This window comes from Conger conger, chromosome 12, assembly GCF_963514075.1.
Source record: "Conger conger chromosome 12, fConCon1.1, whole genome shotgun sequence".
In the NCBI taxonomy this organism is placed as follows: domain Eukaryota; kingdom Metazoa; phylum Chordata; class Actinopteri; order Anguilliformes; family Congridae; genus Conger; species Conger conger.
Genome location: NC_083771.1, coordinates 2289881 through 2317309, shown reverse-complemented (window position 1 = coordinate 2317309; position 27429 = coordinate 2289881). Strand labels below are relative to the sequence as shown.

Genomic DNA, 27429 nt, shown 5'->3' with positions numbered 1-27429 from the left:
GGCCGGCTCCTGGGCCAGGTGGCGTCTTCCCCCGAGCGCGGTCCGGGGCCACCGGGAGGGCGCCGTCGGCAGGGGCCAGTGTGCGGTTATCGCTTCTCGGCCTTTTGGCTAAGATCAAGTGTAGTATCTGTTCTTATCAGTTTAATATCTGATACGTCCCCTATCAGGGGACTATATATTAAACGGATTTTTGGCACAGGGAGTCGGAGAAGGAGCTTGCTCCGTCCGCTTCAAGCATCGACCCGTTATTGCAGTGCGTTCGGGAACGGTGCGCCTCTCCAAGTTTTGTGCAAAAAAAGGTTGTGTTTTGTTGCCCTGTTCTTCCCCCTTTTTGTTTGTTTGTTTGTTTTTTTTGTATGTATGTAAATTGTGTTGTAAATAGGGTGAATATGTGCCCTTGTTGTAAGTGTGCTTGCCTCTGTTTTTTAGCAAAATGATGTAGTTTTCTGTGCGGGACGTAACTGTTTGTTGTCATTGCGCTGTCTCGCTTTTCCCACCTTCCCTCTCGGATTGTCTGTCCGGCCGGCCGGCTGGCGGCAGTGGCAACCCCGGGTCAGTGGGAGTGGCTGGGAAGGGGGCCGGAGGCGCCTGGTGCGCTGAAAGGTCACATTTCGCTCGGGTTTCTCTTCAGCACGCACAAATCTTTCGCCTTTTACTAAAGATTTCCGTGGAGAGGAACGCACCTGAGTTTGTGCTATTTTTGGATGCTCCGTCCACAGGGCGGGGCAACTTCGAACGGTTTAAGGACAGACGGCAATGTGCGACAGGTATGCGGGTTGCTTGCGAGTCGCCGACTTGCTCGTTTCTGGCTTATCGCCTGCTTGCCGCGTTCGATCGATGCCCCGCTCGCTAAATAGCTTTGGTCGCTGCCTAGAGAGCGGCTATTCAGTAAGTAACTCGGTAGTAAGTACGTAACAGCGTACTCGGTATGTGTCGAGTGTTTTTGGCGGCTGTGCCTGCCAGTGGAGGACAGTGGATCTTGGTGGGAGGAGCCAGCTGAGTCCGGTCGTTACGGTAGCTCGCCGACCGGCCAGTCAGTGCGTGCGCAGGGTTCTTGGGAAGGCGGGGAGGGGGGCCGGCTCCTGGGCCAGGTGGCGTCTTCCCCCGAGCGCGGTCCGGGGCCACCGGGAGGGCGCCGTCGGCAGGGGCCAGTGTGCGGTTATCGCTTCTCGGCCTTTTGGCTAAGATCAAGGGTAAGATCCATGATGGTTCATGGATCCCCTAGGGTCTCTGCCGGAGGTCTGGAGCGTATTCCACCTGCTCTCAAGCCAGGCTTCGGCCTGGTGGTGAGGAGCGATCGGGGGTTTTTTAGGTTCCCCCTGATAGACTAGTACCCTTCGGGGTTAGAAATGTACCCTTCGGGGCCTGAATTGAACCCTTCGGGGTTATCTGATTGGATTCATTGCTACTGGAAATTGGATTTGGACATGGATTGACTTGGATTTTGATTCGGACAACGGCGTTGTTGTACATATGTGAATAGGATTAGTTAGAGTAGATTTAATAATAAAAAGGTAAAACTCTTAGCCAACGCTAATGCCTTGACTTTGAGCTTCACCACAAATAAAAAAAAAAAAATCTGTTCTTATCAGTTTAATATCTGATACGTCCCCTATCAGGGGACTATATATTAAACGGATTTTTGGCACAGGGAGTCGGAGAAGGAGCTTGCTCCGTCCGCTTCAAGCATCGACCCGTTATTGCAGTGCGTTCGGGAACGGTGCGCCTCTCCAAGTTTTGTGCAAAAAAAGGTTGTGTTTTGTTGCCCTGTTCTTCCCCCTTTTTGTTTGTTTGTTTGTTTTTTTTGTATGTATGTAAATTGTGTTGTAAATAGGGTGAATATGTGCCCTTGTTGTAAGTGTGCTTGCCTCTGTTTTTTAGCAAAATGATGTAGTTTTCTGTGCGGGACGTAACTGTTTGTTGTCATTGCGCTGTCTCGCTTTTCCCACCTTCCCTCTCGGATTGTCTGTCCGGCCGGCCGGCTGGCGGCAGTGGCAACCCCGGGTCAGTGGGAGTGGCTGGGAAGGGGGCCGGAGGCGCCTGGTGCGCTGAAAGGTCACATTTCGCTCGGGTTTCTCTTCAGCACGCACAAATCTTTCGCCTTTTACTAAAGATTTCCGTGGAGAGGAACGCACCTGAGTTTGTGCTATTTTTGGATGCTCCGTCCACAGGGCGGGGCAACTTCGAACGGTTTAAGGACAGACGGCAATGTGCGACAGGTATGCGGGTTGCTTGCGAGTCGCCGACTTGCTCGTTTCTGGCTTATCGCCTGCTTGCCGCGTTCGATCGATGCCCCGCTCGCTAAATAGCTTTGGTCGCTGCCTAGAGAGCGGCTATTCAGTAAGTAACTCGGTAGTAAGTACGTAACAGCGTACTCGGTATGTGTCGAGTGTTTTTGGCGGCTGTGCCTGCCAGTGGAGGACAGTGGATCTTGGTGGGAGGAGCCAGCTGAGTCCGGTCGTTACGGTAGCTCGCCGACCGGCCAGTCAGTGCGTGCGCAGGGTTCTTGGGAAGGCGGGGAGGGGGGCCGGCTCCTGGGCCAGGTGGCGTCTTCCCCCGAGCGCGGTCCGGGGCCACCGGGAGGGCGCCGTCGGCAGGGGCCAGTGTGCGGTTATCGCTTCTCGGCCTTTTGGCTAAGATCAAGTGTAGTATCTGTTCTTATCAGTTTAATATCTGATACGTCCCCTATCAGGGGACTATATATTAAACGGATTTTTGGCACAGGGAGTCGGAGAAGGAGCTTGCTCCGTCCGCTTCAAGCATCGACCCGTTATTGCAGTGCGTTCGGGAACGGTGCGCCTCTCCAAGTTTTGTGCAAAAAAAGGTTGTGTTTTGTTGCCCTGTTCTTCCCCCTTTTTGTTTGTTTGTTTGTTTTTTTTGTATGTATGTAAATTGTGTTGTAAATAGGGTGAATATGTGCCCTTGTTGTAAGTGTGCTTGCCTCTGTTTTTTAGCAAAATGATGTAGTTTTCTGTGCGGGACGTAACTGTTTGTTGTCATTGCGCTGTCTCGCTTTTCCCACCTTCCCTCTCGGATTGTCTGTCCGGCCGGCCGGCTGGCGGCAGTGGCAACCCCGGGTCAGTGGGAGTGGCTGGGAAGGGGGCCGGAGGCGCCTGGTGCGCTGAAAGGTCACATTTCGCTCGGGTTTCTCTTCAGCACGCACAAATCTTTCGCCTTTTACTAAAGATTTCCGTGGAGAGGAACGCACCTGAGTTTGTGCTATTTTTGGATGCTCCGTCCACAGGGCGGGGCAACTTCGAACGGTTTAAGGACAGACGGCAATGTGCGACAGGTATGCGGGTTGCTTGCGAGTCGCCGACTTGCTCGTTTCTGGCTTATCGCCTGCTTGCCGCGTTCGATCGATGCCCCGCTCGCTAAATAGCTTTGGTCGCTGCCTAGAGAGCGGCTATTCAGTAAGTAACTCGGTAGTAAGTACGTAACAGCGTACTCGGTATGTGTCGAGTGTTTTTGGCGGCTGTGCCTGCCAGTGGAGGACAGTGGATCTTGGTGGGAGGAGCCAGCTGAGTCCGGTCGTTACGGTAGCTCGCCGACCGGCCAGTCAGTGCGTGCGCAGGGTTCTTGGGAAGGCGGGGAGGGGGGCCGGCTCCTGGGCCAGGTGGCGTCTTCCCCCGAGCGCGGTCCGGGGCCACCGGGAGGGCGCCGTCGGCAGGGGCCAGTGTGCGGTTATCGCTTCTCGGCCTTTTGGCTAAGATCAAGGGTAAGAGCCATGATGGTTCATGGTTCCCCTTGGGTCTCTGCCTTAGGCCTGGAGCTTGCCAGATCGGCTCTCAAGCCAGGCTTCGGCCTGGTGGTGAGGAGCGATCGGGGGGTTTTATTTTTTTCCCTCCTTATTGTATAGTTAGGACCCTACGGGGCTAGAGTAATACCCTACGGGGTTTGAGTTGTACCCTACGGGGTTTGAGTGAATACCCTACGGGGTTTAGCGGATTGGATTTATGGTTAAACGGGAATTTGGATTTGGACGGGGATTGATTTGGAGAGTGATTTGGATATGGTTGCGATTGTATATATGTATATAAGGAGTAGTTTAGAGGAGATTTAGTAAAAAAATAGGTAAAACTCTGAGCCAACGCTAAGGCCTTGACTCAGAGCTTCACCACAAATAAAAAAAATAAAAAAAAAAAAAAAATCTGTTCTTATCAGTTTAATATCTGATACGTCCCCTATCAGGGGACTATATATTAAACGGATTTTTGGCACAGGGAGTCGGAGAAGGAGCTTGCTCCGTCCGCTTCAAGCATCGACCCGTTATTGCAGTGCGTTCGGGAACGGTGCGCCTCTCCAAGTTTTGTGCAAAAAAAGGTTGTGTTTTGTTGCCCTGTTCTTCCCCCTTTTTGTTTGTTTGTTTGTTTTTTTTGTATGTATGTAAATTGTGTTGTAAATAGGGTGAATATGTGCCCTTGTTGTAAGTGTGCTTGCCTCTGTTTTTTAGCAAAATGATGTAGTTTTCTGTGCGGGACGTAACTGTTTGTTGTCATTGCGCTGTCTCGCTTTTCCCACCTTCCCTCTCGGATTGTCTGTCCGGCCGGCCGGCTGGCGGCAGTGGCAACCCCGGGTCAGTGGGAGTGGCTGGGAAGGGGGCCGGAGGCGCCTGGTGCGCTGAAAGGTCACATTTCGCTCGGGTTTCTCTTCAGCACGCACAAATCTTTCGCCTTTTACTAAAGATTTCCGTGGAGAGGAACGCACCTGAGTTTGTGCTATTTTTGGATGCTCCGTCCACAGGGCGGGGCAACTTCGAACGGTTTAAGGACAGACGGCAATGTGCGACAGGTATGCGGGTTGCTTGCGAGTCGCCGACTTGCTCGTTTCTGGCTTATCGCCTGCTTGCCGCGTTCGATCGATGCCCCGCTCGCTAAATAGCTTTGGTCGCTGCCTAGAGAGCGGCTATTCAGTAAGTAACTCGGTAGTAAGTACGTAACAGCGTACTCGGTATGTGTCGAGTGTTTTTGGCGGCTGTGCCTGCCAGTGGAGGACAGTGGATCTTGGTGGGAGGAGCCAGCTGAGTCCGGTCGTTACGGTAGCTCGCCGACCGGCCAGTCAGTGCGTGCGCAGGGTTCTTGGGAAGGCGGGGAGGGGGGCCGGCTCCTGGGCCAGGTGGCGTCTTCCCCCGAGCGCGGTCCGGGGCCACCGGGAGGGCGCCGTCGGCAGGGGCCAGTGTGCGGTTATCGCTTCTCGGCCTTTTGGCTAAGATCAAGTGTAGTATCTGTTCTTATCAGTCTACAAACTTTCAGCGATTTCAAGGACTTGCGGGAGGATTTCGAGGGACCATGACAGCCCCAGGACCGGAAATGGAGGGAGGAGGATTAAAGAGGAGGAACACCATTCGGATACAGGTGGAGGCGGAGAAGAGAGGAACCGTGGACCTACGCTACATCATACTCAGGGTATTTAAAGATTTTTTTGGTGTGGGAGTTGAGCGCATGTACTGTGTGCAAGATCACCAGGGAAGAGGCCTATATGATGTAACTTTGGAAAGTGAGGCGTTGTGTTTGGAGGTGTATGAGGCCTATAAGGAGAAGAGGAAAGAGGAGATATTAGAGGGCCTTTCCATGGAGCCACTCTTTTCAAGGGATGTGAAGCTGGTTACCGTACTAATGTACAACCCGTTTGTCACGGCAAGAGAGGTGGAGGGGTTTTTGGGGCGATACTGTACGGTGTTGAGGCCCGAGGTGAGGATGAGGAACTACTTCGGTGTCTGGAATGGGAAGAGGCAGTACCTTGTGAGGCTAAGGCCTGAAGAGGAGTCGGTGGGCGGAGTGAGGCATCTGCCTGCAGTTTTTTCCATCGGGCAGGATAAGGGGTTCCTAACTTACCCAGGCCTGCCCACGTACTGCAGGAGATGCCTCAAGTACGGCCACATGTCAAAGGACTGCAGCTCGTTTGTTTGTTTGGCGTGTGGGGAGGAAGGCCATGCGGCACGCGAGTGCCCCAGAGGAAGGAAGTGCCATCTGTGCGGGAGTCTGGAACACCTGATCCGGGACTGCCCAGCCCGGAGGCGCACTTACGCCGAGGCAGCCGGAGGACAGCCAGCTCCCCCTGGTGGAGGGGAGGAGGAAGCGCAGCAGAGCCAGGCAGAGGAGAGGGGACAGGAGCAGGGCAGTGCTGCTCCTGCCGATGCAGCGCCCCCTGGAGGAGAGGAGGAGGGAGCGCCGGAGGCAGCTCCTGCAGCAGAAAAGGCGGGTGAGGAGGTGGTGGAGGAGTCGGAGCTGGAGGCCTCGACTTCATCAGTGCCGTCATCAGGAGAGGTGGGCCCCACCCCATGTCCTCGGGGCAGGAGGGGAGAGGCGACGGCAGGCAGAGCAGTGCCGGCCCCGGGCGGAGCAGAGGTGGGGGCAGGAAAGGCACCCCCAGAGGGAGCCCTTGTGGCAGGGGCAGCTGGGGCTGAGGAAGGAGGCCTGGAGGGAGGGGTGAAGCGCAGCCGCACCCTCACGTGGGCGGAGGCCACAGAGGAGCTGGCGGTGGAGAGCACCAGCGGGGAGAGCGGATCTCCAGGGGAAAAGGAGAAGAAGAAGAAGAAGAAGAAGAAGGTCAGGCTCGGCGTGGTCAGGGGGGGATTGCACCTGGACTCTGGGGACTCCACTGACGTGTCGAGCAGTGAGAGCCTGGTGTGGGACATGGCTTCCCCCCTGTCCGAGTGTGGGTACGACGAGGGGCCGGTAAAACAGAGGGCCCCGAACGAGGTACCGTTTTTAGATTGCGAGGAGGGAGGGGGAGGGAGGGTGGGGGGGTTTGGCCTGTGAGGCTGGGAGGGAGGAGGTTTTTTGTTTTTCGACAGGTTTCAGTCATGGCAGGAAATGTAACTGTACTGACCTGTAATGTGAGGGGTCTGAGAAAGGATGGAAAGAGGAGGGGGGTTTTTCATTTTTTGACGGGACAGAGATTTTTTGTTTGTTTTGTGCAGGAGGGGCACCTGAGGTCCAGTGAGGACGCTCAGAAATTTGCTTTTGAGTGGAAGAGGGGGCTTTCTTTTTGGAGTGTGGGAGGGGTACATTCTTCAGGGGTGGGAATTTTGTTTGGAGGGAGGGAGATAAAAGTTATAGATGTGTTCTCATGGGTTCAGGGGAGGGTCCTCGTGGTGGACGGGGATTGGAGGGGAATCAAACTGAGGTTTGTGAACGTGTACGCTCCAGCCTTGCTACAAAGGCGAAGGAGTTTTTTTTTGTCTCTGGAGCAGGTGTGTGCTACAAGCAGGTATGTAGTGATGGGGGGGGATTTTAATGTTTCTTTTGAGGCACCAGATGCATCGGCAGCACACCTGAAAGGGGTGTTGGGGAGGTTCTCCTTGAAGGACGGGTTTAGGGAGGTGTGGCCAAGGGACCCGGGGCTTACCTGGGGGAACAGCAGGGGGGCCAAGTCCCGTCTTGATTATGTTTTTGTTTCGGGGGGGCAGAGGGTGAAGGCGGCGGAGGTGATCCCGCTGTTTTTTTCAGATCACAGCGGGGTGGCGGTGACAGTGGGGTGGGATGCGCCAGCATTTGGGAGAGGGTGCTGGCGCATGAACGTCCAGATCCTGGAGGAGGAGGCCTTTTGTGTGCGCTTCAGGGAGGCGTACCGGGGGTGGAGGAAGCTGAAGCCATTTTTTAACACGGCAACAGAGTGGTGGGAGCTGACAAAGGCCAGGATTAAGGCCTTAGCTATCGCCTACTGCCAGGGAAAGAAGAGGAAGGAGCAGAGGTACTCCCTTAAGCTCCAAAGGGAGCTAGAGGGGCTCTATGTGGGATGGAACAATGGGGGGGGTTTTGATGAGGGGAGGTGGGAGGTCCTAAAGGCAGAGCTGAGGGCGATGCACGAGGACAAGGCGCGCTCCCTGGCTTTTAAGAGCCAGGGAGAGAAATATGAGAAAGACGAGACCTGCTCCTCATATTTCTTTCAGAGGGTGAGGGCGATGAGGGCAAAGAGGGTGATGGAAGGGCTGAGGGGGGAGGACGGGAGGGTGCAGAGAGGAACGCAGGAGATGTTAAAGGTGGCCTCCTGTTATTACTCTCACCTTTTCGGGGAAAGAGAGGTGGACAGGAGTGCCTCTGAGAGGTTTCTGGGTCTGGTGGAGCAGAGGGTGCCGGAGGGAGTGAGGGCAGTCCTGGAGGTGCCCTTCAGCTCGGAGGAGCTCAGAAAGGCACTCTCCGGGATGAAGGGAGGGAAGGCCCCGGGGAAGGATGGGATTCCCAAGGAATTTTTTTCTAAATTCTGGGAGGTGGTGGGCCCAGACTTTTTGGATGTCGTGGGGGAGATATTCGAGAAGGGGGAGCTCGCCCCATCGATGAAGGAGGGAGTGGTGGCCTTGCTACATAAGAAGGGCGATGAGCTTGATTTGAACAACTGGCGCCCGATAACACTTCTGGGCGTCGACTACAAGCTCATCGCCCGGGCACTGGCGGGTCGGCTGAGTTTGGCCATGCCGTTCCTGGTGGGGGAGGACCAGACCTGTGGGGTGGAGGGAAGATCGGCGGCATGGAACCTCCAGCTCACGCGGGACGTTTTGTGCTGGGTGGAGGAGAGGAACCTGCCATTAGTGATGGTTTCGATAGATATGGAGAAGGCGTTTGACAGGGTCAGCCACAGTTTTCTGTTTGGGGTTTTAGCGCGGTTGGGTTTTGGGGAGGGTTTTTTGAGGTGGCTGCAGCTGCTGTATAGGGGTGTGGGGAGTAGGGTAGGGGTGAACGGGCATTTGGGGGATATGGTGTGGCAGAGGGGGGGGGTAAGGCAGGGGTGCCCCTTGTCACCCCTCCTCTTTGTACTATACATGGAGCCGGTGGCAGAGGCAATAAGGAGAGATGGAGGGATCAGAGGGGTGCCAATGCCAGGGGCGGGGGGGGAGGCTTTGAAGGTGGCGTTATACGCCGATGACGTCTGCCTGTTTCTGGAGGGGGACAGGAGCGTGCGAAGGGCGATGGAGGTGGTGGGGGACTTTGCCAGGGGGGCGGGAGCCGCTATCAACCTGGAAAAGTCCACCATTAAATATTTAGGGGTGTGGAAGGGGAGGAAGGATAGACAGTGTGGGCTGCAGGTGTTTTCAGAGCCAGTGAAGGTTCTGGGGGTGGAGTTTGGGGAGGGGGTAAGGAGGGACGCGGTGAGGAACTGGGAGAAGAGGGTGGCGGGCGTGAAGGCCAAATTAGGCCTTTGGTCCACACGCCGGCTCACACTGTCTGGGAGGGCCCTGGTCCTAAAGGCCGACATCCTGCCCTCCTTAATTTATTTGGCCTGTGTGTTCCCGGTGCCCGTGCGGCTTAGGAGGGAGCTGGTGCGGGCGGTGTTTAAGTTTTTGTGGGGAGGCTACGAATACGTGAGGAGGGAGGTGATGTACATGGCGGTGGAGGAGGGAGGGAGGGATGTGCTTCACCTTCCCCTCAAGTTAGATGTTTTGTTTTATAGTAATTTGTGTGTTTCTTTGGTTTCCCCACAAAGGCATAAGTTTCAGTTTTTTGTTCGTTTTTGGTTCGTGTCTTGTGTGCGGGGTTTGGTGGGGTGGGACAACAGGGTGCCAAGGGGGCAGGTGGCCCCTGCTCATTATGCGCAGGTAAGTCGCTGGGCCAGGAGGCACGAGGAGTGTGCGGACAGGGAGCTGGTGCTGCACCACAGGGCCCTGTACAAGGCCCTAAAAGAGCGGCTGAGGCCGGTGGGGGGGACAGGAGTGCCGGTGGGGCGGGAGGTCTGGGCGGCGATCCAGCCGAAAGGCCTGGAGAACCGCCTGAGGGACCTGAACTGGCTGGTGGCCTACGGGAGGCTGCCTGTGAGGGACGTCCTGTACCGGCACAGGCTGACCCAGAACAGGTTCTGTCCGAGGGAGGGCTGTGGGAGGGAGGAGGAGACCGTGGCCCATGTCTTCTGGGGCTGCCCCTTTGCCCAGGAGGTGTGGCAGCTGATGGGGAGGAGGTACAGGAGCATAAGGGGGGTGACACGGGGGGGAGTGTTGTGTGGAGAGGGGTTGGGGAGGGAGAAGGGGAGGGCCAGGTTTCAGACGCTGCTGCTGCTGAGCCTGACAAAGCAGAAGCTGTGGGGGGCGCGGGGGGAGAGGGGAGCGGTGAAGACGGGGTGGACAGGGGGGGGGGTGGTGCGGATGGTGGAGGCGGAGGTGGAGCGGCGCTTCCGATGGGAGGTGCTCAGGTGGGGTTTCCACGCCGCGTGGGAGCGATGGAAGGGGGTGAGGTAGGGTTTTTGAAGGGTTTTGTGTGTAGGGATGTTTTTGTTTGTTTTCTTGTTTGGTTTGTATTGCTGTCTCTGTTTTTTGAGATTTTTTGGTTTGAAATGCGTTTTTGTATGGTGGGAATGTGTTGGGAAGGGGGAGGGGGAAAGAATGGGTTTTGGGACTTTGGGACTTGGTTGGGAAGGGGTGGGGTTTGGGGTTTTTTCTGTTAAAGAGATGTAGAGAGGTTTTGGTTTTGGATTTTGTTGTAAAGTGTGTGTATGTAAAGTGATGTCTGAGCGGACAATAAAATAATTTAAATACAAAAAAAAATCTGTTCTTATCAGTTTAATATCTGATACGTCCCCTATCAGGGGACTATATATTAAACGGATTTTTGGCACAGGGAGTCGGAGAAGGAGCTTGCTCCGTCCGCTTCAAGCATCGACCCGTTATTGCAGTGCGTTCGGGAACGGTGCGCCTCTCCAAGTTTTGTGCAAAAAAAGGTTGTGTTTTGTTGCCCTGTTCTTCCCCCTTTTTGTTTGTTTGTTTGTTTTTTTTGTATGTATGTAAATTGTGTTGTAAATAGGGTGAATATGTGCCCTTGTTGTAAGTGTGCTTGCCTCTGTTTTTTAGCAAAATGATGTAGTTTTCTGTGCGGGACGTAACTGTTTGTTGTCATTGCGCTGTCTCGCTTTTCCCACCTTCCCTCTCGGATTGTCTGTCCGGCCGGCCGGCTGGCGGCAGTGGCAACCCCGGGTCAGTGGGAGTGGCTGGGAAGGGGGCCGGAGGCGCCTGGTGCGCTGAAAGGTCACATTTCGCTCGGGTTTCTCTTCAGCACGCACAAATCTTTCGCCTTTTACTAAAGATTTCCGTGGAGAGGAACGCACCTGAGTTTGTGCTATTTTTGGATGCTCCGTCCACAGGGCGGGGCAACTTCGAACGGTTTAAGGACAGACGGCAATGTGCGACAGGTATGCGGGTTGCTTGCGAGTCGCCGACTTGCTCGTTTCTGGCTTATCGCCTGCTTGCCGCGTTCGATCGATGCCCCGCTCGCTAAATAGCTTTGGTCGCTGCCTAGAGAGCGGCTATTCAGTAAGTAACTCGGTAGTAAGTACGTAACAGCGTACTCGGTATGTGTCGAGTGTTTTTGGCGGCTGTGCCTGCCAGTGGAGGACAGTGGATCTTGGTGGGAGGAGCCAGCTGAGTCCGGTCGTTACGGTAGCTCGCCGACCGGCCAGTCAGTGCGTGCGCAGGGTTCTTGGGAAGGCGGGGAGGGGGGCCGGCTCCTGGGCCAGGTGGCGTCTTCCCCCGAGCGCGGTCCGGGGCCACCGGGAGGGCGCCGTCGGCAGGGGCCAGTGTGCGGTTATCGCTTCTCGGCCTTTTGGCTAAGATCAAGTGTAGTATCTGTTCTTATCAGTTTAATATCTGATACGTCCCCTATCAGGGGACTATATATTAAACGGATTTTTGGCACAGGGAGTCGGAGAAGGAGCTTGCTCCGTCCGCTTCAAGCATCGACCCGTTATTGCAGTGCGTTCGGGAACGGTGCGCCTCTCCAAGTTTTGTGCAAAAAAAGGTTGTGTTTTGTTGCCCTGTTCTTCCCCCTTTTTGTTTGTTTGTTTGTTTTTTTTGTATGTATGTAAATTGTGTTGTAAATAGGGTGAATATGTGCCCTTGTTGTAAGTGTGCTTGCCTCTGTTTTTTAGCAAAATGATGTAGTTTTCTGTGCGGGACGTAACTGTTTGTTGTCATTGCGCTGTCTCGCTTTTCCCACCTTCCCTCTCGGATTGTCTGTCCGGCCGGCCGGCTGGCGGCAGTGGCAACCCCGGGTCAGTGGGAGTGGCTGGGAAGGGGGCCGGAGGCGCCTGGTGCGCTGAAAGGTCACATTTCGCTCGGGTTTCTCTTCAGCACGCACAAATCTTTCGCCTTTTACTAAAGATTTCCGTGGAGAGGAACGCACCTGAGTTTGTGCTATTTTTGGATGCTCCGTCCACAGGGCGGGGCAACTTCGAACGGTTTAAGGACAGACGGCAATGTGCGACAGGTATGCGGGTTGCTTGCGAGTCGCCGACTTGCTCGTTTCTGGCTTATCGCCTGCTTGCCGCGTTCGATCGATGCCCCGCTCGCTAAATAGCTTTGGTCGCTGCCTAGAGAGCGGCTATTCAGTAAGTAACTCGGTAGTAAGTACGTAACAGCGTACTCGGTATGTGTCGAGTGTTTTTGGCGGCTGTGCCTGCCAGTGGAGGACAGTGGATCTTGGTGGGAGGAGCCAGCTGAGTCCGGTCGTTACGGTAGCTCGCCGACCGGCCAGTCAGTGCGTGCGCAGGGTTCTTGGGAAGGCGGGGAGGGGGGCCGGCTCCTGGGCCAGGTGGCGTCTTCCCCCGAGCGCGGTCCGGGGCCACCGGGAGGGCGCCGTCGGCAGGGGCCAGTGTGCGGTTATCGCTTCTCGGCCTTTTGGCTAAGATAGGCGGTCAAATTGCTGCGTGGTCAAGGATTCGTCCGTGGAGGAGATTGATTTGTTGAATTTAAAAAAAAGAAAAAGTTTGTTCCTGAGTTTGAAGACAGCAAGGTAAGTGATTTATTGATTGGGGTGATTTAAGGGTTTGAGCCCTTCGGGGCTGGGCAAGAGCCCGGGGTTGCTTTTTTTGGTTAATAATTTTTGAACAAGAAACGTGTAATTTGTGTGTTGGGTGGCTATTGGGGGGTTTGGTCGGTAACTGACCTTTTTTTTGAGAATGTCTGCTGCCAGGGTGGGCACGCGCAGGCATTGCTGTGTTAGGTTCTGTTTGAGGGAAAAAGATGGAAAGCTGTTGCAGCTGTCCCGCCTTGATTTTTCAAGGAAATTTATAAGGGGAGTGCTGGGTTTCACTGCAGCTGAAATTAACTGCCTTGTGGTTCTCCCGCAAGGGAAAGGTTTTGACCTCTCTTTTAAGACGTCTCAGCAACTTGCCTCGTTCTGGGCAAAGTATGAGACGGTTAAGGAGAGGTTGGACATGTTCAATGTGGAGAGGCTTACGGATGATAGCCTAAAAGTGGCTATTGTCCGTATGTTTAACGAGACTGTGGAGGAATCGGACATTGTCACCTGGCTTTCTCGGTATTGCCAGGTGAGAGGTTCTCCACTAAAAGTAATGGATGTGGACGGCATTTGGACCTGCGTTTGGCGAGTGCCAATTAAGCTAAACGAGGACCCATCAGGGTTCAGTGGGATGCGCCACCTGCCGACACTAATCGTGCTGGGTGAGAACAGGGGGCTGATATATTATCAGGGTCAGCCCAAGCTGTGCCGCAGGTGTGGCCAATATGGCCACCTGATTGAAGCCTGTAGAGTGGTGGTGTGTGGTAAGTGCAGGGAGGTGGGGCACCTGGCCACTGAATGCACAACAGGGAGGAAGTGTAACCTTTGTGGGGAGAATACCCACCTGTTTCGGGACTGCCCGGATTCCTTTGCAAACAGAACAAAGGCTGTCCGGGCAGCCAGCAAAGAGCAAAGGGAGCGAGAGACACAGGGGGAACAGGGAGGAGAGAAGGGGAGGACTGAGGAGGGGGAGGAGCAGGCTGGAGAGAAGGGGAGGGCTGAGGAGGGGGAGGAGCAGGGAGGAGAGAAGGGGAGGTCTGAGGAGGGGGAGGAGCAGGGAGGAGAGAAGGGGAGGTCTGAGGAGGGGGAGGAGCAGGGAGAAGAGGTAGGGAAGACTGAGGGAGAGGCCCAGGGAGAAGGGCAGGAAGTGGAGGAGAAGAACAGCAAGGCCCAGGAGGGGGCAGGAGAGAAGGGTAAAGAAGGGGGTGAAGTGGCCCAGGGCAAGGGGATGGAAGACAAGGAGAGAGAGGAAGGGGTAGAAGAGAGGGAGGTCAGGGCTGGGGAGTCCAGCGGGGCCACGGTGGAGCGGAGGGTAGGGAAAAAGGACAAGAAGAGGCAGGAAGGGGAAGGGGGCGACCAGGGAAGTCTGGTTTTGTTTCCAGAAGGGTCCCTGGAAAACCTGTACGGGACACCGGTGGAGTCGGATTCCGAGGCTGGGTCCATGGTGACCGTGGAGTCCGAGGAGGAGATGGAAGCGGCTCAGGCCGGCGTGATGAAGAGGCTGGCTGACGAGGTGGTGGGGCCTGAGAAGGAGGGCGGGGTAAAGAAGGGACGGGTAAGTTTCAGGGAGAGGTGGGGCTTGCTGGCTGGGGAGTCGGACAGTGAGCCCACTGCTTCGTCCCCGGTCTTCCCGCAGCTGTCTCCCAATGAGTGGCCGTACCTGGGGGTGGACCCGCCCACCACCGGGGGAGCCCCAGGGGGAGAGGAGGCTGAGCCAGCAGGGGGCACTAAGCCCTAGGTGTTGGAAAATGGTTTTAACTGTGTTACCGTGTTTTTAAGAGGCTTATTGGTTTTAAAATCCCTCACAAAAAATGGCCACCATCTCAATAGCCACAATAAATGTAAGAAGCATCCGTACTCCAGGGAGGGCGCAGGCAGTGTTCGCAAACCTGGAAACTGTGGGGGCAGACATCCTCTGCCTACAGGAATGCTGCCTGCCCCTCAGCGCCTCCTATAAAGAGTGGGAGAGGAGGTGGACCCACGGCCCGTCTGTGTGGAGTGGGTCGGATGAGAACAAGGCGGATGGGGTGGCAGTCCTGGTGCGCAACACAAGGGTGGAGGTGGTGGGTCACACGGTGATTAGACCAGGTAGGGTTTTGGCGGTTTCTTTGAGTTTTGGGGGTGTGGCATTTCGTGTAATAAATGTTTATGCCCCAGCGTTAAAGCAGGACAGATTTGAGTTATTTCACGGGTTATCCCCACACCTGCTGGGGAGGGTTCCACTTTTGTTAGTGGGGGATTTTAATTGCATTTTAGAAAGGGAAGGGAGGAGGGGTTTCGGGTATTTTAGATTAGATAAGACCTCTTTGTTTTTAAACACGGTTTTAAAGGATTTTAAACTTAAAGATTTGGTAAAACAGGTAAATACGGCTCCAGGCTTCACCTGGACTAGTCCGGATGGGGCCAGAGCCTCCAGGATTGATTTTATTTTTGGAAGGGGGGTGGCAGCGGCTACAGCACGGGCCACCCCTGTGTTCTTTTCAGATCATGTCCTCCTGACCTGCTCCCTGGTGCTGGAAGGCGGCCTGGAAGTAGGGCGGGGGGTGTGGAGGCTGAACTGTCTCCTGCTAAAGGAGCGGGGGGTGCAGGAGCAGTTCAGGGAGAAGTACATGGCCTGGCAGTCTCTCCAGGACCTGTTTGGGAGCAGGGCGGAGTGGTGGGAGGACACGAAGCCAAAAATAAAGAGCTTCTTTATCCACGCGGGCGTGGAGAAGCGGGAGAGAGAGAGGCGCGTGTGGGCCGGGCTCCAGAGGCGCCTCAATCGCTACTCTAACCTCCTGCTCGGGGGTTTTGACTTCCGAGCGGAGGTGGAGGAGACGAGGCGTCTCATGGCTGCCATGGCGGAAGCCCAGGGGAAGGGCGTTATTTTTAGGAGCAGGGAGAGGGACATTGATGAGGGAGAAGCCTGCACCAGGTACTTTTTTAAAAGGGTGATGGCGCAGGGAGCCCTCATGAAGGGGTTGAGGAAAGAGGATGGCTCCTTGGTTGAAACGAGTGAGGGCCTGAGGGAGGAGGTGGAAAGTTTCTACTCCAACCTCTTCTCCACCAAGGAGGTGGTGGAGGAGAGGTTGGAGGAGTTTTTGGGGGTTATAGACAAAACGGTTGGAGAGGGGGTGGGTCTTGAAGCCCCCATAGTTTTAGCCGACCTGTCCACCGCCCTGAGGTCTTTTAAAAAAGGGAAGGCTCCAGGGGCAGATGGCTTGCCCCTGGAATTTTATGAGACATTTTGGGATCTGGTGGGTCCGGATTTGGTAAACGTTTTTAAGGATTTTGATTTTAGGGAGCAGCTCCCGGACAGTTTTAAGGAGGGAGTTGTGACCCTATTATTTAAAAAAGGAGAGGTGACGGACCTAAAAAACTGGCGTCCGATCACACTTTTAAATTTTGATTTGAAACTTTTTAGCAAAATTTTAACAGAAAAAATGAAATCGGTTTTAGGGGGTTTGATACACCCGGATCAAACCTGTGCAGTGGCCGGAAGGAGGATCACGGACAGCCTGGTGTTGGTGAGAGATGCCATCTGTCTGGCGAGAGACAGAAATCTGAAATTAGCTCTTCTAAATTTAGATTTCGAAAAGGCTTACGATCGGGTCTCGCACCAGTACATGTTCAGTGTACTGCAAAAGATGGGCTTTCCGGCCAGGTTTCTAGCTCGGGTGGGACTCCTTTACGCAGGGGCGAGGAGTAGATTCTTGGTTAATGGGATCCTAACCAGAGCAGTGAAAATCAACTGCGGCGTCCGCCAGGGGTGTCCCTTATCCCCCCTTCTGTTTGTGTGCTGTATAGAGCCATTTGCAGAGGTCTTGAGAAGGGAAGCCTGGATAGCGGGTTTAAAGATCCCGGGTAGTGGGGGGAGGGAGGCCAGGTGCATCTTTTATATGGACGACGTCACAATTTTATGTAGGGACGCTCGTTCTGTGAAAGTGGTTTTAGAGAAGGCGGGGTTGTACGGGGAGGCCTCAGGGTCGAGGCTGAACCAGGGAAAATCAGTCCTAAAAACCCTTGGAGTGTGGGAGGAAGGAGAGCGCCAAGCACTCCCCCTGGTGGGGACTCAGGGGGATGTGCGGGTGCTGGGACTCATTTTTAATTCAGAAGGGAAGGGGGAGGAGAACTGGGAGGTGGTGCTGAGGAAGGCTGAGCGCAGGCTCCAATTTTGGCAGCTCCGGAGGCTCACCTTCCAAGGGAAGATCCTGGTTTTAAAGTCTGTGTTGGTCCCGTTATTGTCTTTTGTGGGTGTCATTTTTGTTCCGTCGCGTTCTGTCCTGTCTCGTCTTAATCGGTGTGTGTTTCGGTTTTTATGGGGAGGGGGGTGGGAACGGCTCCGGAGGGAATGGGTTAGGCGGGAGCCGGAGAAGGGCGGGAGGGGGGTCCCAGATTTTTACCGGGTGATGTTGAGCCAATTTGTAGCCCTACACATATCTATGGTTTTAAAAATGGAAACGAAGGGATCCTTTTTCGTACGTTTTTTTATAGGGAGGTACCTGAAGCGGCTGGGCCTCATTAAGGTGCCCCTTACGGTGCCCATGGCGTTTGTGATGCCCAAGCCATATCGGCCGCTTCAGGCCTTTCTGGGGAAGTGTGGGTTGGAGGGGGAGGGGGAGGGTACCCTGGCCTCTCACCGTGCTATCCTCTCTTTTGTACAGGGCAGAGACCAGGTGTGTCCAGTGCGCGGGCTGGCGGTAGGCCAAGCAACAACCGTTTGGAGCGCGGTCACCCATCCGGATCTGCTCCACAAACACAGGGACCTGGCGTGGTTCGGCGCCCACGAGGTGTTGCCAGTGCGGGCAGTGATGCACGCGAGACGCCTGGCTACTGTTGCGGTGTGCCCCCGGGATGGATGCCAGGACGAGGAGTCAGTCCGCCACGCACTGTGGGACTGTGAGGCCGCCAGGGAGCTCTGGAGGCTGGCCGACCCCCTGCTGGGCCTCTTCTTCAGAGGCGGGACAATGACCCTGCAGCACGCCCGTTACGGGGCGGGAAAACAGGCGCTGGGGACCAGGAGCTGGAGGGCCATGTGGCTCACAGCGAACTGCTGCAAGGAGGCCCTCTGGACAGCCAGGACTCTCTGGGTGGAGGAGAGGAGGGCACTGGAACCGGAGGCAGTGTGGCGGCTGGCAAAATCCCTGGTCAGAGACTATATGAGGAGAGACCGGAGGAGGAAAGGCGCGGACGAGGCCCGGTCGTTGTGGGGCCCCGCAGCATGGACTCTCGTGGGTGCGGACTGAGGAACAGCAATGGGCGGTCTTTGTGTTTGTGGAATAGAAGGGAGAGGAGTGTGTTTTTTAAGGACACAGGGCTGCCCATTACAAAAGAGTGGAAAGGCTAGGGTTTTAAAGTGGGATTTTAATAGGGCTTTTGTGTGTTGGGTTTTAACAGTCTTAAAGTTTATTTATTTATGTATTTATGTTCTTTTAAGACTGGAGTATTTAATGGTTTTATTTTTGGAAAGGTGTCTGGTGAACCTGGTTTGCCCCAGTGGGAGAGGGGAAAATGAAACCGGTTTGTCTTTTACTTTTACCTTTTGGGGTGGGGGCGGGAAAGGTTTTTTTTTTTCTAAGTCTTGGGTTTTGTTGGTGTTGTTTAGTCTTTGTGTTTAAGGTTTTAAAATGGTTTGAATAAAATGTAAAAATAATGTAAGCCCAAGGAATATGATGTAATGTAAACTGAGGGCAGATATAATAAAAACCTTTAAAAACAAAAAAAAATCTGTTCTTATCAGTTTAATATCTGATACGTCCCCTATCAGGGGACTATATATTAAACGGATTTTTGGCACAGGGAGTCGGAGAAGGAGCTTGCTCCGTCCGCTTCAAGCATCGACCCGTTATTGCAGTGCGTTCGGGAACGGTGCGCCTCTCCAAGTTTTGTGCAAAAAAAGGTTGTGTTTTGTTGCCCTGTTCTTCCCCCTTTTTGTTTGTTTGTTTGTTTTTTTTGTATGTATGTAAATTGTGTTGTAAATAGGGTGAATATGTGCCCTTGTTGTAAGTGTGCTTGCCTCTGTTTTTTAGCAAAATGATGTAGTTTTCTGTGCGGGACGTAACTGTTTGTTGTCATTGCGCTGTCTCGCTTTTCCCACCTTCCCTCTCGGATTGTCTGTCCGGCCGGCCGGCTGGCGGCAGTGGCAACCCCGGGTCAGTGGGAGTGGCTGGGAAGGGGGCCGGAGGCGCCTGGTGCGCTGAAAGGTCACATTTCGCTCGGGTTTCTCTTCAGCACGCACAAATCTTTCGCCTTTTACTAAAGATTGACGGAATCCCAGCTGAGTTTTACCAGGCTCACTGGGATCTCCTGAAGGGGGACGTGGCGGAAGTGTTCAGGGCTGCGTACAGGGAGGGGCGGTTAGGCGCCTCACTGAGACAGAGCTCAGTAGCTCTTGTCCCAAAGAAGGGGGACCTGAAGGACCTCCGCAACTGGCGGCCGATCAACCTCCTCTCAGTCGATTATAAGATCATGGCGAAGGCGCTGATGGGGAGGTTCCAAGGCCTGATAACATCGGTGATCGGACCGGACCAGACCTGCAGCGTGCAGGGGAGGTCCATAAATGACAACCTGCTCCTCGCGAGGGATCTAATCATCCACTCCGGGGAGCGGAGGTCCCCCTTGTGCCTTCTCAGTCTCGATCAAGAGAAGGCATTTGACCGGGTGAGTCACGTGTGCTTGGAGAGAGTGCTGGAGAAAATGAACATTCCTGGCCCCCTCCTGCGCTGGACAAAGATCTGTCTGACAGACATAACGGGCAGAGTGGTTGTCAATCGACAGCCCTCTGCCCCGTTCGATGTCAGGTCTGGCGTCAGGCAGGGGTGCCCTCTAGCATCTCTCCTGTACGTCATCTACCTGGAACCGTTCCTCCAGGCCATTAGGGCCAATCCAGGGGTGGTGGGCTATCCACTCCCTGGAGCGGGGGGGGAACGGCTAAAGGTGATGGCGTACATGGACGACATTGCCATCGTCGCCACAGACAGTCGTTCTATCGCTTGTGCCACCAAGGTGTTGGACGACTTCTGTGTGGCCACTGGCGCCCTGGTCAACAGGGACAAGAGTGAACTGTTTCTGTCTCCACATTGGAGTGAGGAGCTGACCGTTTCCTTCCCTGTGCGTAGGAATACCATCAAGCTCCTGGGGGTGACCTTCCAGGCTGACGGAGGAGGGAGAACCAGCTGGGAGGAAGCCCTCCGCCACGTCCAAAATAAAATCAGGAGCTGGAGTGCACGGCCCTTGACCATGGCGGGTAAGATCCTCGTCCTGAAGGCAATTGTCCTACCCATTCTGCTCTATGTGGGGAGGGTGTTTCCCCCAGACAAAGCCACCGGGAAGCTAATTACCCGGATGGCTTTCCGCTTTGTCTGGGGGAGCACCATGGAAAAACTTAAACGCGTCACCCTCCTCAAAGAGGAGCGGAATGGGGGGCGGGGGGTCCCAGACATTGTGAACATCATCATGGTGCAGGGTCTGGCCACCCTTGTCCAGAATGCAGGGAAGGTGGGTAAGGCCTCTGGTACCTTTGCCAGGTACTATGCCACCCCCTTCCTCAGAGCAATGGGCTTGGGTGTGCTGGACCTCACCATACCCTATAGCTGGGACCCCCCCTATGTCTATCGAGCCCTGAAGGACTTTGCCTACAGGACGGGTCTGCCCAGGGCTGGCCTAACCTCGTGGAGCTATAAAATGATTATGGCTCATTTAAGATCTGGAGAAATTGTAACGCTCCCGAGGGGGGGGCCAGACCTGGACCCGCAAGTCATCTGGGCAAATGTAACACACAAATGTCTTACAAACAAACAAAAAGACATTGCCTGGATGACAGCCCATAGGTGTCTCCCCACACGAACGTTTATGTACCGCCGGCACTTAGCCCTGACTGAACGCTGCCCCCACGGATGCACTGACTCGGAACACATTCACCACCTGTTCTGGGAGTGCTCCGTGGCCAGGCGGGTCTGGGGCCTTGTTTGTTCCTCTGTCTCCCTAAGCAGGTTCCTGCCAAGATCCTCCCTGATGGCTGAGGGCGTCCTCTACGGTCCGCCGGGGGGATGCAAGTCCACCGTGCTCCAGCGTCAGTGGAGGATCATCAACACCGTGAAGCAGGTCCTGTGGGAGACGAGGAACATCAAGGTCTACCAGAAAACAGCTGTAGACCTGGTCACTCTCCGGAGGAGGATTCAAAACCTCCTCCAGGACGGCATTCTGGTGGACATGCACACGAACAAGAACCTGGCGAGAGAGAAGTGGGGGGTGGACCATTGGAAAGAATTCATCATCTAGTCCACCCCCCCCCCCCCCCAAGGGACACAGAAGCCTCTCGGGACAGCAAACCTGAGCGAAATGGACTTTCTTTTTTCCTTACTGCTTTGTCTTTTAATTCACTTTTGTTTTCTTTGAATTACATAGTGTTTTTTTTGGATATTCTGTGTTTTTGAGAACATTTTTTGAATCACTTTTTTGAAAATTTGTTATTCATTTATTCTGATGTCTCTGTTCCTTATGGTTTAAGTGTGTGTTTAAAAAAATTTTGTTTGTGTTATTGAGTGTGTTTTAAAAAAGGAAAGATCTAAAATTGTTAAGAATTTTAAAAAAACCAATAAAACTACCTTTTACTAAAGATTGACGGAATCCCAGCTGAGTTTTACCAGGCTCACTGGGATCTCCTGAAGGGGGACGTGGCGGAAGTGTTCAGGGCTGCGTACAGGGAGGGGCGGTTAGGCGCCTCACTGAGACAGAGCTCAGTAGCTCTTGTCCCAAAGAAGGGGGACCTGAAGGACCTCCGCAACTGGCGGCCGATCAACCTCCTCTCAGTCGATTATAAGATCATGGCGAAGGCGCTGATGGGGAGGTTCCAAGGCCTGATAACATCGGTGATCGGACCGGACCAGACCTGCAGCGTGCAGGGGAGGTCCATAAATGACAACCTGCTCCTCGCGAGGGATCTAATCATCCACTCCGGGGAGCGGAGGTCCCCCTTGTGCCTTCTCAGTCTCGATCAAGAGAAGGCATTTGACCGGGTGAGTCACGTGTGCTTGGAGAGAGTGCTGGAGAAAATGAACATTCCTGGCCCCCTCCTGCGCTGGACAAAGATCTGTCTGACAGACATAACGGGCAGAGTGGTTGTCAATCGACAGCCCTCTGCCCCGTTCGATGTCAGGTCTGGCGTCAGGCAGGGGTGCCCTCTAGCATCTCTCCTGTACGTCATCTACCTGGAACCGTTCCTCCAGGCCATTAGGGCCAATCCAGGGGTGGTGGGCTATCCACTCCCTGGAGCGGGGGGGGAACGGCTAAAGGTGATGGCGTACATGGACGACATTGCCATCGTCGCCACAGACAGTCGTTCTATCGCTTGTGCCACCAAGGTGTTGGACGACTTCTGTGTGGCCACTGGCGCCCTGGTCAACAGGGACAAGAGTGAACTGTTTCTGTCTCCACATTGGAGTGAGGAGCTGACCGTTTCCTTCCCTGTGCGTAGGAATACCATCAAGCTCCTGGGGGTGACCTTCCAGGCTGACGGAGGAGGGAGAACCAGCTGGGAGGAAGCCCTCCGCCACGTCCAAAATAAAATCAGGAGCTGGAGTGCACGGCCCTTGACCATGGCGGGTAAGATCCTCGTCCTGAAGGCAATTGTCCTACCCATTCTGCTCTATGTGGGGAGGGTGTTTCCCCCAGACAAAGCCACCGGGAAGCTAATTACCCGGATGGCTTTCCGCTTTGTCTGGGGGAGCACCATGGAAAAACTTAAACGCGTCACCCTCCTCAAAGAGGAGCGGAATGGGGGGCGGGGGGTCCCAGACATTGTGAACATCATCATGGTGCAGGGTCTGGCCACCCTTGTCCAGAATGCAGGGAAGGTGGGTAAGGCCTCTGGTACCTTTGCCAGGTACTATGCCACCCCCTTCCTCAGAGCAATGGGCTTGGGTGTGCTGGACCTCACCATACCCTATAGCTGGGACCCCCCCTATGTCTATCGAGCCCTGAAGGACTTTGCCTACAGGACGGGTCTGCCCAGGGCTGGCCTAACCTCGTGGAGCTATAAAATGATTATGGCTCATTTAAGATCTGGAGAAATTGTAACGCTCCCGAGGGGGGGGCCAGACCTGGACCCGCAAGTCATCTGGGCAAATGTAACACACAAATGTCTTACAAACAAACAAAAAGACATTGCCTGGATGACAGCCCATAGGTGTCTCCCCACACGAACGTTTATGTACCGCCGGCACTTAGCCCTCACCGAGCGCTGCCCCCACGGATGCACTGACTCAGAACACATCCACCACCTGTTCTGGGAGTGCTCCGTGGCCAGGCGGGTCTGGGGCCTTGTTTGTTCCTCTGTCTCCCTAAGCAGGTTCCTGCCAAGATCCTCCCTGATGGCTGAGGGCGTCCTCTACGGTCCGCCGGGGGGATGCAAGTCCACCGTGCTCCAGCGTCAGTGGAGGATCATCAACACCGTGAAGCAGGTCCTGTGGGAGACGAGGAACATCAAGGTCTACCAGAAAACAGCTGTAGACCTGGTCACTCTCCGGAGGAGGATTCAAAACCTCCTCCAGGACGGCATTCTGGTGGACATGCACACGAACAAGAACCTGGCGAGAGAGAAGTGGGGGGTGGACCACTGGAAAGAATTCATCATCTAGTCCACCCCCCCCTCCAAGGGACACAGAAGCCTCTCGGGACAGCAAACCTGAGCGAAATGGACTTTCTTTTTTCCTCATTGCTTTGTCTTTTAACTCACTTTTTGTCTTCTTTGAATTATATAGTGATTTTTTGGATATTCTGTGTTTTTGTGAACATTTTTTGAATCACTTTTTTGAAAATGTGTTATTCATTTATTCTGATGTCTCTGTTCCTTATGGTTTAAGTGTGTGTTTAAAAAAATTTTGTTTGTGTTATTGAGTGTGTTTTAAAAAAAAAGGAAAAATTTAAAATTGTTAAGAAATTTATGAAAACCAATAAAACTACCTTTTACTAAAGATTTCCGTGGAGAGGAACGCACCTGAGTTTGTGCTATTTTTGGATGCTCCGTCCACAGGGCGGGGCAACTTCGAACGGTTTAAGGACAGACGGCAATGTGCGACAGGTATGCGGGTTGCTTGCGAGTCGCCGACTTGCTCGTTTCTGGCTTATCGCCTGCTTGCCGCGTTCGATCGATGCCCCGCTCGCTAAATAGCTTTGGTCGCTGCCTAGAGAGCGGCTATTCAGTAAGTAACTCGGTAGTAAGTACGTAACAGCGTACTCGGTATGTGTCGAGTGTTTTTGGCGGCTGTGCCTGCCAGTGGAGGACAGTGGATCTTGGTGGGAGGAGCCAGCTGAGTCCGGTCGTTACGGTAGCTCGCCGACCGGCCAGTCAGTGCGTGCGCAGGGTTCTTGGGAAGGCGGGGAGGGGGGCCGGCTCCTGGGCCAGGTGGCGTCTTCCCCCGAGCGCGGTCCGGGGCCACCGGGAGGGCGCCGTCGGCAGGGGCCAGTGTGCGGTTATCGCTTCTCGGCCTTTTGGCTAAGATCAAGTGTAGTATCTGTTCTTATCAGTTTAATATCTGATACGTCCCCTATCAGGGGACTATATATTAAACGGATTTTTGGCACAGGGAGTCGGAGAAGGAGCTTGCTCCGTCCGCTTCAAGCATCGACCCGTTATTGCAGTGCGTTCGGGAACGGTGCGCCTCTCCAAGTTTTGTGCAAAAAAAGGTTGTGTTTTGTTGCCCTGTTCTTCCCCCTTTTTGTTTGTTTGTTTGTTTTTTTTGTATGTATGTAAATTGTGTTGTAAATAGGGTGAATATGTGCCCTTGTTGTAAGTGTGCTTGCCTCTGTTTTTTAGCAAAATGATGTAGTTTTCTGTGCGGGACGTAACTGTTTGTTGTCATTGCGCTGTCTCGCTTTTCCCACCTTCCCTCTCGGATTGTCTGTCCGGCCGGCCGGCTGGCGGCAGTGGCAACCCCGGGTCAGTGGGAGTGGCTGGGAAGGGGGCCGGAGGCGCCTGGTGCGCTGAAAGGTCACATTTCGCTCGGGTTTCTCTTCAGCACGAATTAACCTGTTGCCTACCACTGGCTTGCTAGTGGTAGACAAGGGGTTTTCGGCTGTTCTCGAGAGGCTTCTCAGAGCTTGTGTCCCTTCTTTCTCTCCTTTTTCCTCCCTTTCTTGGCTCCTTCGCCCCTCTCTTTTTTCCACCTGGTTTTTCCTCCTAACCTGACGGGCTGCGAGTTCCGTTCCCAGTACGTGGCTTGACCGCGGCTGGTGCGGGCTCGCAGTTCACGGACCACCCCCGGAACAGCTGTACCTGGAGCGAGGAGAGAGTACCAGTGGCTTGACCGCGGCCCTCTCTGACCTCCAGGTACCCCAGGGCCTGTTGGGAGGAACCAACCAGGTGGCTGGAGAGAAGGAGCGAGGGAGCTGATCCAGGAACTGCGGAGGGAGCTGCCGTTGCCAGAGCCTGCCACCAGAGGGAGCCGGACCCGGAGGAGCCTCGAGGATCCAGAGAGCCAGCCAGGAAACCCGGGACTCCACCATCCTTTCCTGGACTGAGGCGGCGACGAGGATCCTCGAGAGCCAGCCAGCGGAGGCAGAGACTCGCCTGGAGGCCACCCTGCCAGAAGACTCCCGCCATCCGGAGGACGAGCTCCACTGCTGCAGAACGCTTTTCTGCCGGAAGCCAGAGGCGAGTACAAGAGCTGCCCGGAGAGAACGCCCGGAAGGGCTGCTCTCCGGGCCTGTACCAGCCTTGCTGGGCCTTCGCCGGTTGCTCTCTCTGCCTCTGGTTTTTCAGGCCCTGCAGCAGATCCAGCGGAACCCCTCCGGAGGACGAGGCGTGCGGAGCAGGCAGAAAGGGGGATCCGTGGACCTCCCCCCAGAAGACGGCGGCGCCCTTTGGATCCGGACCTGCTCACTGTGTACCGGACCAACGCTTGGCGCTCCCCACTGGAAGGGAGGTTCACTAGCGGCAGGGGAGCTGAACCATCGGCCCCCCTTGCATGTTCGGTCCCCCTGGGACAGGCCATCAACCTCAGGCGTTTCTCTGTTCTATGCCTACAGCTGGACTCCGGCCCCCAGCAGGAATGGCGACGGCGGCTCAGCCAGGTGTGCGGCGCCACAATGCCGTCCGGCTAACCCTCCTGAACAGCGGAGAGGGGGGCAGCAGCGACAGGGTAGGCCCCCTGGTGGAGCACGGGGCGAATGGCGCAGCTGTGGAGGGCGCCACCGAGCCAGCGTCCACTAGGGGGGGAACCAATGCTGCTGCCCCAACAGCCAACAGCCAGAGGAGAGTGACAGGTATGACCCGCCTGGAGTTTAGCCGGGCAGTGCTTCAGCGAGCCATGGGCTTCGTGCCAGGCGACCTGAACTGCCTGGTGAAGGTTCCAGGTAACGCTGACATTTTTGAAATTAGCTTTAAAAACGCTAATGTCCTGGAGAGGTTCTGGAACCTCTATAGAGAGGGGAAGGACAGGTCTCCCCTTAACAACTTTCAAGTTGAGCCCCTGTCCGACACGGAAAGCAAAGTGGTCACTGTGCAGTTTTTTAATGAAACTGTACAGGACCACGATGTGAGTACGTGGTTGGGCAGGTATGGCCAAGTTAAATCTGAAGCCAGGAGGGTCCTGGATGAGGATGGAGTCTGGACCGGGGCCAGGAAATGGCTGGTCCAGCTCAAGCCTGACCCCTCTGCAGTGGGGGGGGTATGTCACATCCCCAGCACCATTACGCTGGGGAGACACCGGGGCGTGGTGTTTTATTACGGCATGCCCAAGCTGTGCAGGAACTGTGGCGAGTTAGGTCACTTGGCCGCAGCCTGCACAGTGGTCAAGTGCAAGTCGTGTGGCGGCGAGCACGAGACCAGGGCGTGCCGTGACCCGAGGCCCTGTAATCTTTGCGGGGTGAGGGGGCATCTATTCCGGGATTGCCCCCTCTCGTACGCGAACAGGGCCCGGAGCACCGCGCCCCCACCACCGTCAATGACTGCCCCCCCTCCCCCACCCCACCCTACCCCCACACCACGCATTAGAGCACCCACTCCCCCTTTGCCCCAGCCTGACAGCCTAACCCCCACAACACAAACACTGCTAACCCTTCCCTGCAGCACAACACCGGCAATCCCCACCTCAACAGCACCCCCTGTTACCCAACCCTCTGTCATCACAGTAAAAGAGGAGCCTGACTCTGACACCCCCATTGTGGTGGAGGGGTCAGACTCCTCATCTGCAGAATCAGACTCAAATTCCATTACCCCGTGGCAAAAACCTAAACGGAAAGGGAAAAGAATTCGATCACCCACAACAGCTAAACCGCAAAATACACCCAGCCAGCCTCCAAACCCAGCAATAACACGCCAACCGATCAACGCCAAAAGACAAACAGTACAATCAAACAAAAAACCGGTACACAGTCCCAAATCTTTCGCCAGGCCCAATACCCTTCCCAAACCTCCCACCCATCCACTAAAATCAGTACATTACAAGGAAAACCTACAAAACATCGGCACACTTCACCCCCACTCTATTAGGGACCAGCCAGCCCCCGGTCCGGACTCTCAAAGGGAGGCGACAACATCCCCCTCCTCCCAGGCCCTCCTAGGCCCTGGGGGGAGGCCTGGGGCAAAAACAACCACCCCCACCTCTCCAGGACGGAACCTCCCAGGCAGTCAGGAGGGGAGACCCATGGGAGAACATGGTCAGGGGGTGAGTAGGCGCCACAATAACCCGGATACAATTTTCAACACAATCAACCAAATTTGTCAGAA

General features: G+C 54.9%; 12 non-coding genes and 3 pseudogenes across 12 annotated transcripts; all 15 read left to right on the top strand.

Annotated features, from left to right (window-relative positions):
- The first annotated feature begins 88 nt into the window (after positions 1-88).
- On the top strand, positions 89-279 carry LOC133106185 (U2 spliceosomal RNA). Its single transcript, XR_009704356.1, has one exon. It is a non-coding gene; the product is annotated as a U2 spliceosomal RNA (small nuclear RNA).
- A 332-nt stretch (positions 280-611) lies between these two features.
- Positions 612-728, top strand: LOC133105944 (U5 spliceosomal RNA). The gene has a single exon (XR_009704128.1). It is a non-coding gene; the product is annotated as a U5 spliceosomal RNA (small nuclear RNA).
- An 808-nt stretch (positions 729-1536) lies between these two features.
- LOC133106478 (U2 spliceosomal RNA) lies at positions 1537-1731 on the top strand. Its single transcript, XR_009704509.1, has one exon. It is a non-coding gene; the product is annotated as a U2 spliceosomal RNA (small nuclear RNA).
- A 332-nt stretch (positions 1732-2063) lies between these two features.
- On the top strand, positions 2064-2180 carry LOC133105942 (U5 spliceosomal RNA). The gene has a single exon (XR_009704126.1). It is a non-coding gene; the product is annotated as a U5 spliceosomal RNA (small nuclear RNA).
- Positions 2181-2613: 433 nt separating this feature from the next.
- LOC133106184 (U2 spliceosomal RNA) lies at positions 2614-2804 on the top strand. Its single transcript, XR_009704355.1, has one exon. It is a non-coding gene; the product is annotated as a U2 spliceosomal RNA (small nuclear RNA).
- Positions 2805-3136: 332 nt separating this feature from the next.
- LOC133105941 (U5 spliceosomal RNA) lies at positions 3137-3253 on the top strand. Its single transcript, XR_009704125.1, has one exon. It is a non-coding gene; the product is annotated as a U5 spliceosomal RNA (small nuclear RNA).
- Positions 3254-4108: 855 nt separating this feature from the next.
- Positions 4109-4303, top strand: LOC133106525 (U2 spliceosomal RNA). The gene has a single exon (XR_009704537.1). It is a non-coding gene; the product is annotated as a U2 spliceosomal RNA (small nuclear RNA).
- Positions 4304-4635: 332 nt separating this feature from the next.
- On the top strand, positions 4636-4752 carry LOC133105940 (U5 spliceosomal RNA). The gene has a single exon (XR_009704124.1). It is a non-coding gene; the product is annotated as a U5 spliceosomal RNA (small nuclear RNA).
- A 433-nt stretch (positions 4753-5185) lies between these two features.
- Positions 5186-5292, top strand: LOC133106559 (U2 spliceosomal RNA; annotated as a pseudogene).
- Positions 5293-10452: 5160 nt separating this feature from the next.
- Positions 10453-10627, top strand: LOC133106421 (U2 spliceosomal RNA; annotated as a pseudogene).
- A 332-nt stretch (positions 10628-10959) lies between these two features.
- LOC133105939 (U5 spliceosomal RNA) lies at positions 10960-11076 on the top strand. The gene has a single exon (XR_009704123.1). It is a non-coding gene; the product is annotated as a U5 spliceosomal RNA (small nuclear RNA).
- Positions 11077-11509: 433 nt separating this feature from the next.
- On the top strand, positions 11510-11700 carry LOC133106183 (U2 spliceosomal RNA). The gene has a single exon (XR_009704354.1). It is a non-coding gene; the product is annotated as a U2 spliceosomal RNA (small nuclear RNA).
- A 332-nt stretch (positions 11701-12032) lies between these two features.
- On the top strand, positions 12033-12149 carry LOC133105937 (U5 spliceosomal RNA). Its single transcript, XR_009704122.1, has one exon. It is a non-coding gene; the product is annotated as a U5 spliceosomal RNA (small nuclear RNA).
- Positions 12150-18404: 6255 nt separating this feature from the next.
- On the top strand, positions 18405-18580 carry LOC133106369 (U2 spliceosomal RNA; annotated as a pseudogene).
- Positions 18581-24175: 5595 nt separating this feature from the next.
- Positions 24176-24366, top strand: LOC133106182 (U2 spliceosomal RNA). The gene has a single exon (XR_009704353.1). It is a non-coding gene; the product is annotated as a U2 spliceosomal RNA (small nuclear RNA).
- The last annotated feature ends 3063 nt before the right edge of the window (positions 24367-27429 follow it).